The sequence below is a fragment of the Podarcis liolepis genome, assembly GCF_965112155.1.
Source record: "Podarcis liolepis genome assembly, chromosome: 1".
NCBI lineage: Eukaryota > Metazoa > Chordata > Lepidosauria > Squamata > Lacertidae > Podarcis > Podarcis liolepis.
Window position 1 is genome coordinate 64,252,031 of NC_139554.1, and position 14,191 is coordinate 64,266,221.

At 41.4% G+C, this 14,191-nt stretch overlaps 1 protein-coding gene across 6 annotated transcripts in view; it reads right to left on the reverse strand.

Annotated features, from left to right (window-relative positions):
• Window positions 1-11,246: 11,246 nt before the first annotated feature.
• The window catches only part of DCDC1 (doublecortin domain containing 1), a 246,701-nt gene continuing 243,756 nt past the window's right edge, over window positions 11,247-14,191 (reverse strand). For 3 of the 6 annotated variants that reach the window (XR_014516364.1, XM_083462254.1, XM_083462250.1), the window contains exon 40: window positions 11,247-11,809. The gene's annotated coding sequence lies outside the window, so the exon portion shown is untranslated. Of the gene's footprint in view, window positions 14,155-14,191 lie in introns of all 6 variants that reach the window. The other 3 variants (XM_083462253.1, XM_083462251.1, XM_083462252.1) reach the window with 3 other exon arrangements.

Below are 14,191 nucleotides of genomic sequence, written 5' to 3' on the forward strand. Positions count from 1 at the left end.
AGATACCTCACTGCATTGGCCTGATTGAAATTTTTCAAACACTGTATTATTATAGTGGAGGTAAGGGCTGCGATTGCCCTGCCACAACCTCCTCCTCCTTTTCCCTTTCCCCCTCCTTTTTTTTTTTTTTTTTTTTTTTTTTTTTGAGAACCTTTGGTACAGAAGGCATATTTGAAACAGGGAAGAAATCTGAGAAATTGCTCCCAGGGCAGGGAAAGGCTGCTTAATCAACTGTTCCTCCAATCTATAGCAAAGAAACCCGCTCTCTGATGCCAAAGAGGTGTTAATGATAGAGATTATAAAAAGGAACTGTTGAAGTACATCTTCCAAGCATCCCCATAAAAGCCTGACTGGCAACAGATCAAGAAAACAGGTTGCAGCTACAGGGCCACATCTATATCAGCAAAATATCTGGCAAGTTTAAAATATATAAACCAGAACTGAAGTCTGTAGTTCAGAATCACAATTATTCAGTCCTGCTGGAAACTCAGCAGTTGAGCCATTTGTTGCAGGATTTGAGTTTCTCCTGGTTATTTGTTTTTAGGCAATATCCAGTGTGGCCTGTCTTCCAACATACATCTTTTTTTTAAAAAAGTGTTTATTGATTACTTACACACACACACACACACACACACACACACACACACACACACACGTGGAGAGAGAGAGAGAGAGAGAGAGAGAGAGAGAGAGAGAGAGAAACATTGGGTGGTATCTAACACATCCCATCAGTGCAAGGAATTCTTCTTTCACAGTGGGACTTTATCCCCTCCCTCTTCTCCCCCAAGAGGCGGAGCTAGCTGCTCTGGCCCCCGGAGTGGTGCACATGCTGTCCACCGGGGCGGGGCAAGCATCCCAGGGGGGCGCCACCTATGGCAATTGGTGAGTGTCCTAGGGGGGCGAGGCGGCAATGTCACCCCCCTCAGGGATGACACCCGGGGCAGACCGCACCCCCCCACACACACATGCACTTGATTGCAACCCCACCCCGCCCCCAGAAAACCTCTAAATGGTTTACAAAAATACTAAATACTAAAATTGTCACTAAAAAACAGTTAAAACGTGTATCTAAAAACATTCAAAAGGTGACTGAAAACAGGAAATGTGCCTGTCTTGATTTATATTTGTGTGCCACCATTTCCTTTTCTCATTGTTTATTATTTGCTTTGTATATGGTGTTGCTACTGCACTTTTGGGTTGTTAATAACCTAATAAAGGTTAAAAAGAAAAAGATGATTAAAATCAAGAGTAGCTAAAAATAAATGAAACACATATAGATTCTATATGTCTGCATAGGCTTGGCTAAACTATTTTATAATCTATTTGGCTAAAGCATTTATAGTCTGTTTAGTTATTTCTATTATCGGAAGTGCCCTGAGAATGAGGTGGAAGAATAGAAGCCTGCTTTGCAGAGGAAGAAATAATTTGAGACACTGAAGGGCAGATCTTGGCATAACACCAGATTTTGCAATCACACAAATGGCACAATGGTGGGCTGAAGGATGCAGTGTGGACTGCAACTCTGCTTGCGCAGACTGCAACAAGGTGAGGGACATGGGAAACTGCCAGCCTAGACTTAACCGGCACCAGAGAGAAACAGCTCATCTGGTTCATATCTAGGCCCTGACAAGAGAAAGATATGATGCTTTGTACTGGTTCTTTCACAATAGAGGATAAGAAATAAAATGCCAAAGATGTCATAGTTTGACAATCCTGTTTTGCCCATAACAGTAGCAGTTTAGTTTTCCCATTATAATTACTTCTGTGGAAACATCTAAATTTCAACAATAGAAGGTAATTGAATAAAATGCCACCAGTCAAGACAAGGCTGAAGGAAGACACATTTGTATTTCGACAGAATTCACTTCGCTTTCAAAGACATTTGTATTTTGGTGGGCAAGATCAGAAAGATGGAGGCACCACCTAATCTTTTGCCGTAGTTTATGTAGGCAGAACACATCTCCATCTCTATAAATTGCATGCTGAAGTACAAAGATACGGCTCACGTGTAAGGTCACCCACAACATTTTTCTTGAGAGACCAAAGTACATCAATAATATTTCTCTTAAATCTTCTTCTTCTTCTTTAACAACTACAGTTCCTGTAATTCTAAAAGCCACACCGCAGTTACGGAAATTTAAGGCCACTACAAACACAATTTAAAGCCACTGAGCTCCAGGTTTAAAAGCTGAAGCCTCATTACCTTGAGCAAGGTAGGAATAGGGAACACGTATTAATATGACGGACAGAATGTGAACAGAATACAGCATCTACTGAAACTATCTAGTCTATGTAAAGTTATTATCCTAGCAAAAAAAAAATTCCATAAGGGAAACACTGTACTTTAGGCTACCACTTTGTCCAAACACAAAGCACAATTCAGTTCAACATTTTAAGTCCCATTAATTCTGATGGGACAGTTTTAGGGACATACTAAATTCCACAGGTAAAGCCAATGGGATTTAAAAGTGCTGAGCTTTGATGGATCATTTCCATATATACCTATCACTTTCCTACTGTAGGAGAATTTAGCAGTGCTCTGAATTGTTTTGCATCCTTTCCCTAGAACCGAAGTGCTGGCTTCATCCACCCGTCAGTTTGTGTTTTCCTAATAAGATGAAGACTGAAGCCTTTTTCTTGTTGTTTCTGCTTCCTGCAAAAATTCAGACCATTTCTTTCCTGGCAAATCGTCTCTGGACGCTGCTAGACTGTCACTATTTTCAGGTGTGATGCAATCACATACTGACTAGTTCAGGCTACACATTTATAGCTGATTGGGAGGTCTTGCACCACAAGCCCAGTTCTCCCAAATATCAGACTTTTTGCAAGAAGGAAAGTGAAGGGAAAATGCACTGCAAAGTGTGGGATGTAACATCTTGCTTTGATGCAACATCACCTAAATTCTCCCTGAAAACAAATAAGAAAGAGTGCTCATTATGTCAGAATCATAGAATCATAGAGTTGGAATAAACCACAAGGGCCATCGAGTCCAACCCCCTGCCAAGCAGAAAACACCATCAGAGCACTCCTGACATATGGTTGTCAAGCCTCTGCTTAAAGACCTCCAAAGTAGGAGACTCCACCACACTCCTTGGCAGCAAATTCCACTGTCCAACAGCTCTTACTGTCAGAAAGTTCTTCCTAATGTTTAGGTGGAATCTTCTTTCTTGCAGTTTGGATCCATCGCTCCGTGTCCACTTCTCTGGAGCAGCAGAAAACAACCTTTCTCCCTCCTCTATATGACATCCTTTTATATATTTGAACATGGCTATCATATCACCCCTTAACCTCCTCTTCTCCAGGCTAAACATGCCCAGCTCCCTTAGCCGTTCCTCATAAGGCATCGTTTCCAGGCCTTTGACCATTTTGGTTGCCCTCCTCTGGACACGTTCCAGTTTGTCAGTGTCCTTCTTGAACTGTGGTGCCCAGAACTGGACACAGTACTCCAGGTGAGGTCTGACCAGAGCAGAATACAGTGGCACTATTACTTCCCTTGATCTAGATGTTATACTGCTATTGATGCAGCCCAGAATTGCATTGGCTTTTTTAGTTGCCGCGTCACACTGTTGGCTCATGTCAAGTTTGTGGTCAACCAAGACTCCTAGATCCTTTTCACATGTACTGCTCTCAAGCCAGGTGTCACCCATCTTATATTTGTGCCTCTCATTTTTTTTGCCCAAGTGCAATACTTTACATTTCTCCCTGTTAAAGTTCATCTTGTTTGTTTTGGCTCAGTTCTCTAATCTGTCAAGGTCGTTTTGAAGTGTGATCCTGTCCTCTGGGGTGTTAGCCACCCCTCCCAGTTTGGTGCCATCTGCAAATTTGATCAGGATGCCCTTGAGTCCATCATCCAAGCCGTTGATAAAGATGTTGAATAAGACAGAACCCTGTGGCACCCCACTAGTCACTCTTCTCCAGGATGAAGAGGAACCATTGATGAGTACCCTTTGGGTTCGGTCAGTCAGCCAGTTACAAATCTACTGAGTGGTAGCATAGTCAAGACCGCATTTTACCAGCTTCTTTGTCAGCATCACCCTTGAGCCAGTGTCACCAACTGGACTCATCCACTTCAGCCCCGACTGGGCTAGGCGAGCTGGCTAGCACTTCCAGAGACCACCTTCTGGACAGGAACAGGTCAAAGTGCTGTGGACTCACAGCTTAGAGTTGTGAGCACCGGATTCACTTCCACAAGAAGACAGTCGTCGCACAGCAGAGTATAGCAGAGTATAACAGAGCATAAACGACTCGGAGAGCAGCTCTGTAAAATATCTTCTTTATTCTATCTACAACTATAATACACAACTATATACAGAGCTAAATGAGGTCTAAACGAAAATGCTGAACTGCACTGAGTGTCTGCAGCTGCTCTTAGCAGCAACCTTATCTATACAGAGATCACACACAGCCTCTCTCTCTCTCTTTGATGTGAGGCTGAAGTGGAATAAGTAGAGAGCAGAAAACCGCCCCCTCCTCTCTGGAGAATCAGCACAGCACATCAGCAGATTCTTGGATATGGGAGGGGTGAAATCTCCTCACATTAAATAGCCACTGTTGTCTACTCTCCCTTCAAAAAAGTCAGGATCAATGCTCAATAAACTGCTGTCATAATGTACTAGGTGGGCTGGAAAATTCCCAGCATTGATGTATGAAACAATAGTGCAAATGAAGAGCAGAGCTGCTCTGTTGCACAGTCCCCTGCTTACTGTCACCCCTTCTACAGAAATAACTCCCTTTGATTTAATAATGTTGGCATTTATATGCATAATAGATTATCTGTCTCCAAGCCAACTCAATCATGTTTAGCAAGGTATTGAAAGACTGCAGCATATGCTCACAGTTCGATGTTTTCCCCTTATCTCCCACCATCACTTTATTACAGGCCACAGGTGAAGTTTTCCCTATAATTCTATTTCCATACCAGAAAAGCTTAACCTGTTGAAATTCTGCATGCCATATAGCTTTTAAAGTCACAAGAACCCTGCTCTCCCCCATGCCAACCCTAAACCAAAGCCTAGGCTTTGATCCTGTATTCACTCACCTGAGAGCAAGTTAAATGCTAAACACAAAGAGACTTATTTCATAGCAGACATATTGTGTCTTAATAAGTCTCCATGCCTAAGCCATTTTGCTCCTGTCTCCATGCCTAAGCCATTTTGCAAAGTTGTCACATTTTGCATTTGCCATTTGAGAGGAAGGTGATTCTTTAACACCCACCTGTACTGTACTCACAGTGCAGTAGAATTTGCAGAAAATAACCCCAAATAACATGAAGATAACAAGGCCAGCAGCTTTTGCTAAACAGGCCGGCAACATCGAAACAGCACAAAAGCCCCAAACAAATGATGATGATAGTAATAAATATATGAGAAAATAAATTGCAAATTTGGTGAAGATTGTTCGTTGTTGTATTGTATCCACCATAATGTGACATTTCTTGTTTGTATGATGCTTGAATTTTGTTTTCTTACACTCTTTTTCAAAGAAATCAAAAATCAAAAAAGAAATACTTGTTACTGTATTGTTTTAAAAGAGCAGGAATCTGCCTTATGCAGAGTTGGACCACAGGTCCGTCTAGCTCCAAACACAGACTTACAGCAAGTTTTCAAGGTGTCTAAAACTCTTCAATCCAACAATGAAATAAAACACTGTGAGTGCTACTGGTTACTAAACCATAGCCTCAAAAATTCCACAGATGGAGTGATAGCTGGGCGCAAGGGACCAGGAAGGAAGTCACACATGAACACTGGAAGTTCAGTCAATGGATGAGACACATTGCAGTGTCTGTAGTAGCCAAAACAACAAGATACTAAAGTTGCCACTGGGGCAAAGAAGCAAGAGTCTTCAGGTGAAAGGGGCTCTGGTTTTGGGGGAGCTCCTGCAGATGGGAGGACGCTACCCCAGCCACCCTTAATGATGAGCCTCCAATGTTTCCATATGTAGCTAAAACACTTGGTCTGATGATATCTGCTTCTGGACTGGAGATCTGGCTGATTATGGTATCCTGTCATCCACACTTTGTAGCGAATGTGTTCTCAAGAGTCAGCCTGCATGGCCTGCTCAGAGATTGGTAAACATACAGTCACCCTAGAAACCATGAACTGTAAACACCTCAGCTGTTAGTGGCAATGGAAGAGCTCCAAGCCAGGAATGTTGAAAAGGCTTCTCATTCCTTGCCAGAACAAAACAAAAAGGCGGCATTGTTAATCCATCTCTGAGCTGGATTATCTTTTCCAAATCAGCCGCTAGCCCTTTGAGTGTCAAATGGACCATTTAGGGGTGTGGGGAAAACAGCTGGTTTTTACTGGGCAGGTGCATAGGAGGCCACTAAGTAAAACCTTATTTGGCTGTTATTTAGAATGTCCCCGTGCCAGTGGATGAAATTCATTTCCTTGTTTCAGACAAATCTAGCCTCACCCAGGTAGAGCAGCTGTGTTACATTTGACAAGGACAGAATCTTCAGAGAGAAAGAGGAGGGGAATTGTTGGATGGAGGCAGTGTTTATCCCCACCTCCATTCAATATTAAATCTCTCGGCAGGAGTGTGGGACAGATATAAGTGGGTCATACAGCATCGTGGAGAAAATAAATGTCATTTCAAATGTGGTGACTCTGTGCAAGAGCTGCACCTTGGTTTCAAATCAAAGTCGTCTTGCTGAAGCTCAGCAACACATAAACACATTTCAGTTTATCTCCACGTTGACTTAAAAATAATTAAAATCCCAAATGGAAAGGAGGTAGACTTTTTAGTTCCTCAAGACTTCGCAAATTGCTATGATGGGAAAGGCGGGGGAAAGCTTTCTGAAGTAAAGGTAGTGACCTATTTCACTTACGTGACGCAACCGGAATTAAATTAATTTCAGCTTTAAAACACAGCAGCCATTTGAACAATTTAACACAGGCTCCCCGCCCCCTGCTATTAACAGAGGCCATTAATAAGTAACATTTACAGGTTTGTGTCAGCTTTCACCGTCTTTGCAATGTGCACCCCAGTGTAGATTTGAACTGTAGCAACCTCACAAAGAATATATGGGCCATGCCCTTTGTCTGGCATATATCAGTAGAATACACTGAAATCATTACTTACGTGGATTTATGATAGCATGATCAGGGGCATTTATTTTCATAAATAAATTCCTTTTTATATCATCGCTACATTCCTGCATGTAAAAGAAATATAAAAGAATGCAGACACCTTTCCCATGGGCCCTCCCCCCCCCAACTTTCCTGTGGGCCTGTCACAGACTGGAGGTAGAGGAAAGGTGGCAGGAACCAGCACAGGAAGAAGGCTCAGAAGCTGGGGATTGGTGGTGGGACAATGATGAGTGATCGCAGGGAAAAGAGGGAGTGGACTGGGAGGAGGTAACAGGGTTCAGTGAGTGGGGGGAGCCTGTAGCAGAGAGAAGTCCAGAATCACAGGCAGAAGCTGAAGCAGAGGAGGGAGGCCAAGAGGCGGAGATGAGTCCAGCTGGTGAAGAGTCACGGGTGTATCCCCCTCCTGCTGCAACAAACTCCCCTCCCCACTGGTATCCCAGGACCAGGAGAGGCATGAAGAGTGCAGAGAAGTTAGCTTCACACAGACACAGTCTCAGATTGCTCAGGAAAAACCCTGGCGAGGAGAGGACTTAGGCAGCTGTGGGGAGGCGGGGACCTTCAGTCTCACTCAGCAAGTGCTTCATGGAAGCAAGACCTGCCTGTGCAGATCATGTTTTTGCTAATGAAGTGTTAACTCCAACTTGCTTTGTGTCATTTACTCCTGGCTTGCTCCTGTCAATGCCCTTCCTTTCTTCCCTTTCTCTTTGGCTACTTCATGCTCTGTTCCTCTTCTTGTCTATGCCCAGGCCTTTTGTGAACTTTATTCCCTCTTATCAGCCACACTAATTGTAAATGTTCTGTTGCTAAAAACGCATCCCAAAGTGTCAAAATATTTGGGAGTATTTCATGATATCATAATAGCTTAATCAATCCCCCCAATCCCCCTCTCTCTCTCTCTGTGTGTGTGTGTCATAGCTGTCAAGTTTTCCCTTTTCTTGTGAGGAATTCTATTCGGAATAAGGGAATTTCCCTTAAAAAAAGGGAAACGTTGACAGCTATGGTGTGTGTGTGACAACTGGTAACTTTATCCTCTATGTAAGAGTGCATGATAAACAAATGTACAGTGGTACCTCGGGTTAAGTACTTAATTCGTTCTGGAAGTCCGTTCTTAACCTGAAACTGTTCTTAACCTGAAGCACCACTTTAGCTAATGGGGCCTCCTGCTGCCGCCGCACCGCCAGAGACCGATTTCTGTTCTTATCCTGAAGCAAAGTTCTTAACCTGAAGCACTATTTCTGGGTTAGCAGAGTCTGTAACCTGAAGCGTATGTAACCTGAAGCATATGTAACCCAAGGTATCACTGTATTTGAAAGAAACTAGTGTGTCTGTTGCTGGATTGCAGGCACTATGTTTCAACTGACTTTGAAGGTAGATAGATAAAGAACTAGAGAGACCTATTGAATGTATGGCTGAGTGTAAACCATTCACTTTAATGTTTCCTAAAAAGTTTCACTCATTTTTGTCCAAGATTTGAACTGTGCGGCCCTGCAATCACATCTCTTTATCCCATAATTATCTAGTCAATGATTTAAATACTTACATCCTTTTTTATCTTGTATTGTCAACATAAATTGAAGTTCCTGCGGTGGCTTAAACACTAACATAACAAACAAAAACAACAGCAATCAAAAAATAAAGACTACTCCAAGTTAAAAATGCTTTAAAAGTTCTTTGAAATCCTGAAATGTTCTTGCATGGTACCTAAAGGATAGTACTGAGGGCACCTGAGGGCTGAGCTGGCGCAGAATGTCTTGGCTGGCGCAGAAATCAGCATCCATGGGCATAGCCAGAGGGGGCAGCTGCCCCCCTAAATCACTAAAAATCAATAAAAATACATAGCTAACAGGTTCTGCCCCCTAAGAAAAGGCCTGCCCCCCTCCCAACAAAAATCCTGGCTATGCCCATGTCTGCATGCCCCACAACATCTCTCCAAGCTGCCATGTGGCAGGGCTGTGGTGGTGGCCCCACCGCTCCATAAATCCACGCCAAGCTCATGGGGGGCAATTCAGGATTGCACCCTTATTCTCTTTAAAATCTGATGATAATAGAACAATGTATTATGTTATGGAAGGAAGTTGACAACTGATGGTATATAAGAACTGCCACATATGGTTTAATATTGCCTTCAATTTATTGAGAGTGGGAGTCCTGGGATTTGGAAAGGTGTACCATATTTTTTTCTTTCTGAGTCCCCCCCCCCCCCATCTGCAAACTTCTGACATTCTAACAAGGTTTCAAATTTGGATTTTATTTTTATTTTTTTTAAAAGATAAATGCTGGAAAAGAGAAAGGGCTTATAAATGGCAATCCTATATCCACACATACTGCAGTAAGGCTTAGAGCAAATCCTTATTTTCCTGGAAAGAATTTTCCCCCACCCCATTCTGTATTCCTTCATTTCATTTAGTATATTTGAAAAAATGGGTGTGTGGCAAAAAATACCTTTATAATATTATTAGTATTTACCTAGACATAGGGATTTAGGTGAGATAAGGCACCACCTAGTGGTGAGAGTTGCATTTGAAACAACTTAATAATATTTTAAGTTGGATTCGGCATTTCCAGATGCGAAGTTGCAAGGCAGAAAAGCCTAAGGTTACAAAAAATATGGAAGAGGCCAGCAACTTCAGCAACGTTCTGCTGCTAGGTTTAGACGCTCACAAATTTAATCTAACATTTTTATTAAGGGTTTGCACACACAACCACAAGATTCATTTTGGATCCCACTTTGAAGCTGGTGACTGCAGAGCGCAATCCTGCAGCCAGGGAACAAACTGGCGAAGCAGCACTTGGCAGGATTGAACCACGCTCATCAGATGACATCGTCCAATGATGTCAGTTGATGGCAGGTGTGGTTTGTGAAACATGATCTTGCAGGCCAAAGCTGGGATCTTTGGAGGAGTCCCTACCCCTGGCATAGACAACGCTGAGATCGATTGAGTAGATCTGACTCAATATAAGCCAGCTTCCTATCTTCCTATGAACCTGGGACTTTCCACATGTAAACATATGGTCTGTCACTGAACTGTTGCACCTCCATCTTTTGATCCTTCTCTGCAAAGCAGAAATGCTCCAAATTTATTTCTAGAAATAACCAGTTGCAGAATGCCAGGAATGAAAACAAATTTGTTCCCACTTGAGTGACTGGGCTAATACATCCCTTGCACTTTCATCATAATGTAAACTAATGAGATCAAATGCCATTTTAATGAAAACATGGCATCTCTAGTTTATTGATTTATTTCTACTTAAATCACACTTGATAGCACAAACAGGAGAACTTGCTCCTCCAGCCAAAGCACTTTTATATTCAGGACAATAACTACAGTGGTACCTTGGGTTACAGACACTTCAGGTTACAGACTCCACTAACCCAGAAATAGTACCTCGGGTTAAGAACTTTGCTTCAAGGTGAGAACAGAAATTGTGTGGCGGCAGCCGAAGGCCCCATTAGCTAAAGTGGTACCTCAGGTTAAGAACAATTTCAGGTTGAGAATAGAACTCCAGAACGAATTAAGTTCTTAACCCGAAGTACCACTGTATTAATATCTCTCTTCATCCCCCTCCCTCAACCAGAAAGCCTTCAGAACCTTCCAACCAAGCGAGGCATTGTATTATTGATGCAGCAGGCTTCAAAAAGAGAATGTGGTCAGATGGAAGCCTCAAATTCATGAAAATATGATGTGATTGATATAAAAAGCATTCTTTGTCACCATATAACTCTAGCCATATAGTTTTGCTACGAGCCCTCATTTAAGAATGTAAGAGCTGACTCAGAGCAGGTCAAATTCTCTGTCCATCAAGCTGAGCTTTTGGCTCCCATCTCCTGCTGTCTGATCCCTTTTAACTTAGATTCCAAAGAATGGAACATGGGACCTTCTGTATTCAAAGTATGTGTTCTAACAAACACATATTTTTGTAAGATTGTATTGGGCTGCTTTTTTTCTATTCCAGGAACAGAAATTCAGTTGCACAGCTGCCTAAAATGAATTCCTCCATTAATTTCAAAGGCAGAGCCAAATCCTTTGCTTGCACAGATTGCTGCTGTCTATTGCATTTAATGGGGTCCTTTTTGTTCCCTATAATCATATGGATCATTGAATGCATGTAGTTTCAGTCAAAACTTTTTATTATGAAGGACACTGAATCCAGAGATAGCTCTAAAAATAACTTTAATGTTTTATAGGTTTTTTATGACAAACTGTAATTGGAATATTATAAATTGTTTCAAAAAATTCAGACAGAAATATAGATCTCCAAAATACATAACAATAGTTTGTAATTTAAATGATAACTTATAATTACATAAGTACTTAAGAGGCACTAAAAGTTATTTTAAATAGCCATAACCTTCAAATTGCTGATTTATTTTGAGAGGTGACACTAATACATGTAGCTTGGAAACCACTGAGAACACAACATCAAATTCTGGTGATTTCATGTGGCATAAGATATACGTCTCCTTTTTGCTCAGCATTTCCAGTACATTCAAAACTGCTGCACATACTAACTGATTTCCCAAAACCAGTATATTGTGCAGAGGTCAGAGAAAAGTCAACTCAATGAAATATTGTCATTGTACATTTTACATAAGCCAGTGTGGGCATGTTGTTGAAACGACCACAAAAATCTATTCAACTTATATCTTCGATTAATTAAAATCTGCAGATAAGGTTTCAGTTTTCTGGTAATATTCACCGATAGCCAAAGAATTTCTTCTTTTATGGGAAAAAGGAGAGGGGGAAAAAGGAAATCCGTTAGTTAATTACGGGAGGGGGAAGATAAACACTAATTTGTCAGAACAGGTGCATTAAGTTTGATAATGTTTAAAAAATTTATAGAAGCAGTTTCTTCAAGGTCCTATGTGACTTATGAAGCCTAATTTTCTTTTCATAGCTCTGTGATAAAATTTTATCCACGTTATAAAAAGGGTCTTTACTAAAAATGACCGGAAATCTGAACTACCTGGCCATGCAATAAAAACACATTCCACTGTTGCAAAGTGTCAGGCAAGCCAGGTTTAGCTGGAAATTGATCGATAAGTCTTCCTTTTACACTTGAGTGCATTCACTTTTTCTTCATTGGATAATAGTTTTTTTAATGGGTTTTCCATTAATATTGGTCTTTACTGTTAGCAAGAAAAGGCAGACATTAAAAAGAGACAGGAACAGCAAAGAAAAAGTTGAGTGATCTTTAATGATATGGTGCAAAATACCAGGAAGTGTTATGATGTTCCCTTAAAAAAAAACAGGTGTCATGTTAAATGCTGTTGGCTGTTCCAGCAGAGCAAAAGGGATGTAAAACACAGTTGAGATAGACTGCTTGGGAGAGATTCCGCCTTTATTCTGGGAAAATCCATAGATGTAAGAGAGTCTATGGTCAACAACATTAAAAGAAAATATAGCTATTTCTTGTGGGGTTCCTACATCCATATTTCTCAAAGCAATTTGCTAACCAGCAAAAAGCTTAATTCTGGAACTCACTGTCCGCCTTTAATATTTCAGGTTCCTCCTTTTTGACATTGAACATTGTCCATAGCTACAAGAAATAAAACTTGACAAAAGGATAAAAGTGGATAGCTCTTTTTACACGCAAACTGTAAAATTGGAGCGACACTTAATTGTGGTCAGGTTACGTTCCAAGTATATGGCCTGGAACAGCTTGCAAGCTGAACTTCCCCAACCCGCAACTCCCCAGCACACATTCCACTGAATGGTTATATGAGGTGCTTACAGTTCCTTTGAGGCAGTGCTGTAAAAGCCGGAGTGAAGCTAGGACTTTATGGATGAGAATGTTATTGGTTTCACTGCTTAACTAAGGGAGATATTACCAGTTAGCAAAAGCTCAGTGCATTTACAGACGTACGTAAAATTGTGAGTCAGAAATAGGTGGAGATTGTTCAACTACTATGGTATATTTTTTGGACTGATGGTCAGAGAACTCGGTGCGAATACATAGATTACCACCCACTTTACTACACTCAAGTAGGGTTGGTTCCTGAATTCTTGATAAAAATAGAATGCATGGGCAGAAGATGAGGATAGTGGAGGGAGAAAGTAGTTCTGTGGTGGGTCCATCTGGGTGCAGAACTGAACAGAGGGCACCTGTGTAGGGGGCAACCATGCTATCCTGACCAGACTGGGAGTGTAGGCTTCTAGGCTCTGGAATTTATCATCATGGGACGGATCCCAGAGTCGACTGTAAAATGTGATTCTGAATAAAGACTAAGAGGAAAGGAGCTATTGTTTATCTACTGCAGTCCCTGGCATTCATTAAACAGAATTGTCTGCATAAACTGTGGTCTGCCTGGCATGGATTAGTCTCTGGCTGTCACTCACCAAAGGTCACTGAGGGGACAGAAAAATACATGATGCATCTGAAACCATTAACATTTGTTAACTAATCCGGATACCAACCTAATACATTTTAGCAACACTAAAATGCATTAGCAGCAAAGGCCCGCAGAGCTAAACCAAGGACTCAGCTACATTAGTCAAAAAGCAATGCTTTGAATGCGTTATAAGCATGCAACACCAGATGGCACCAGAGAGCAAACAACTTTTCTATGCGATTTTTACATAGGATTTTTTTCCTTTTAATTTAATTTCTGAATTATTTATAACGTCCGGCCCCCCATCTTTTTTTTTAAATGGTGGTGGGTGGTATTCCTAGTAGCATTGCTGCAATGCAAGTTCCATGCATTCTGTGAAAGATTGAACCCTTGTGTAATAGCACACACACACACACCACTGGTCACAAACTAGCAGAATTAAGTGCATTATAGACCATGGCTTTAAACATGCTTGACTCTGTGCCAGATTGTGCCAAGATACTGGTATGTTAAATGTTTGTCCTGACCCCACCCCAATGCAGCTCTCCTGGAAAATGTGTGGGGTTAGGAATGGTCACTTCTCTAAAGGAAGATACATTCTTAATTGCGGAGCAGCAACATCACTTCCTACCAATGCAATTCAAACTGGCTGCATTGGAAGTGACTACAGAAATGGCAAAATAAGGAATGATTTTAAAACTGGTGCTGTTTAGGAAATACAGAGGTCCAAACCTATAGGATAATACAAGTGATATCAATTGAATAGCAA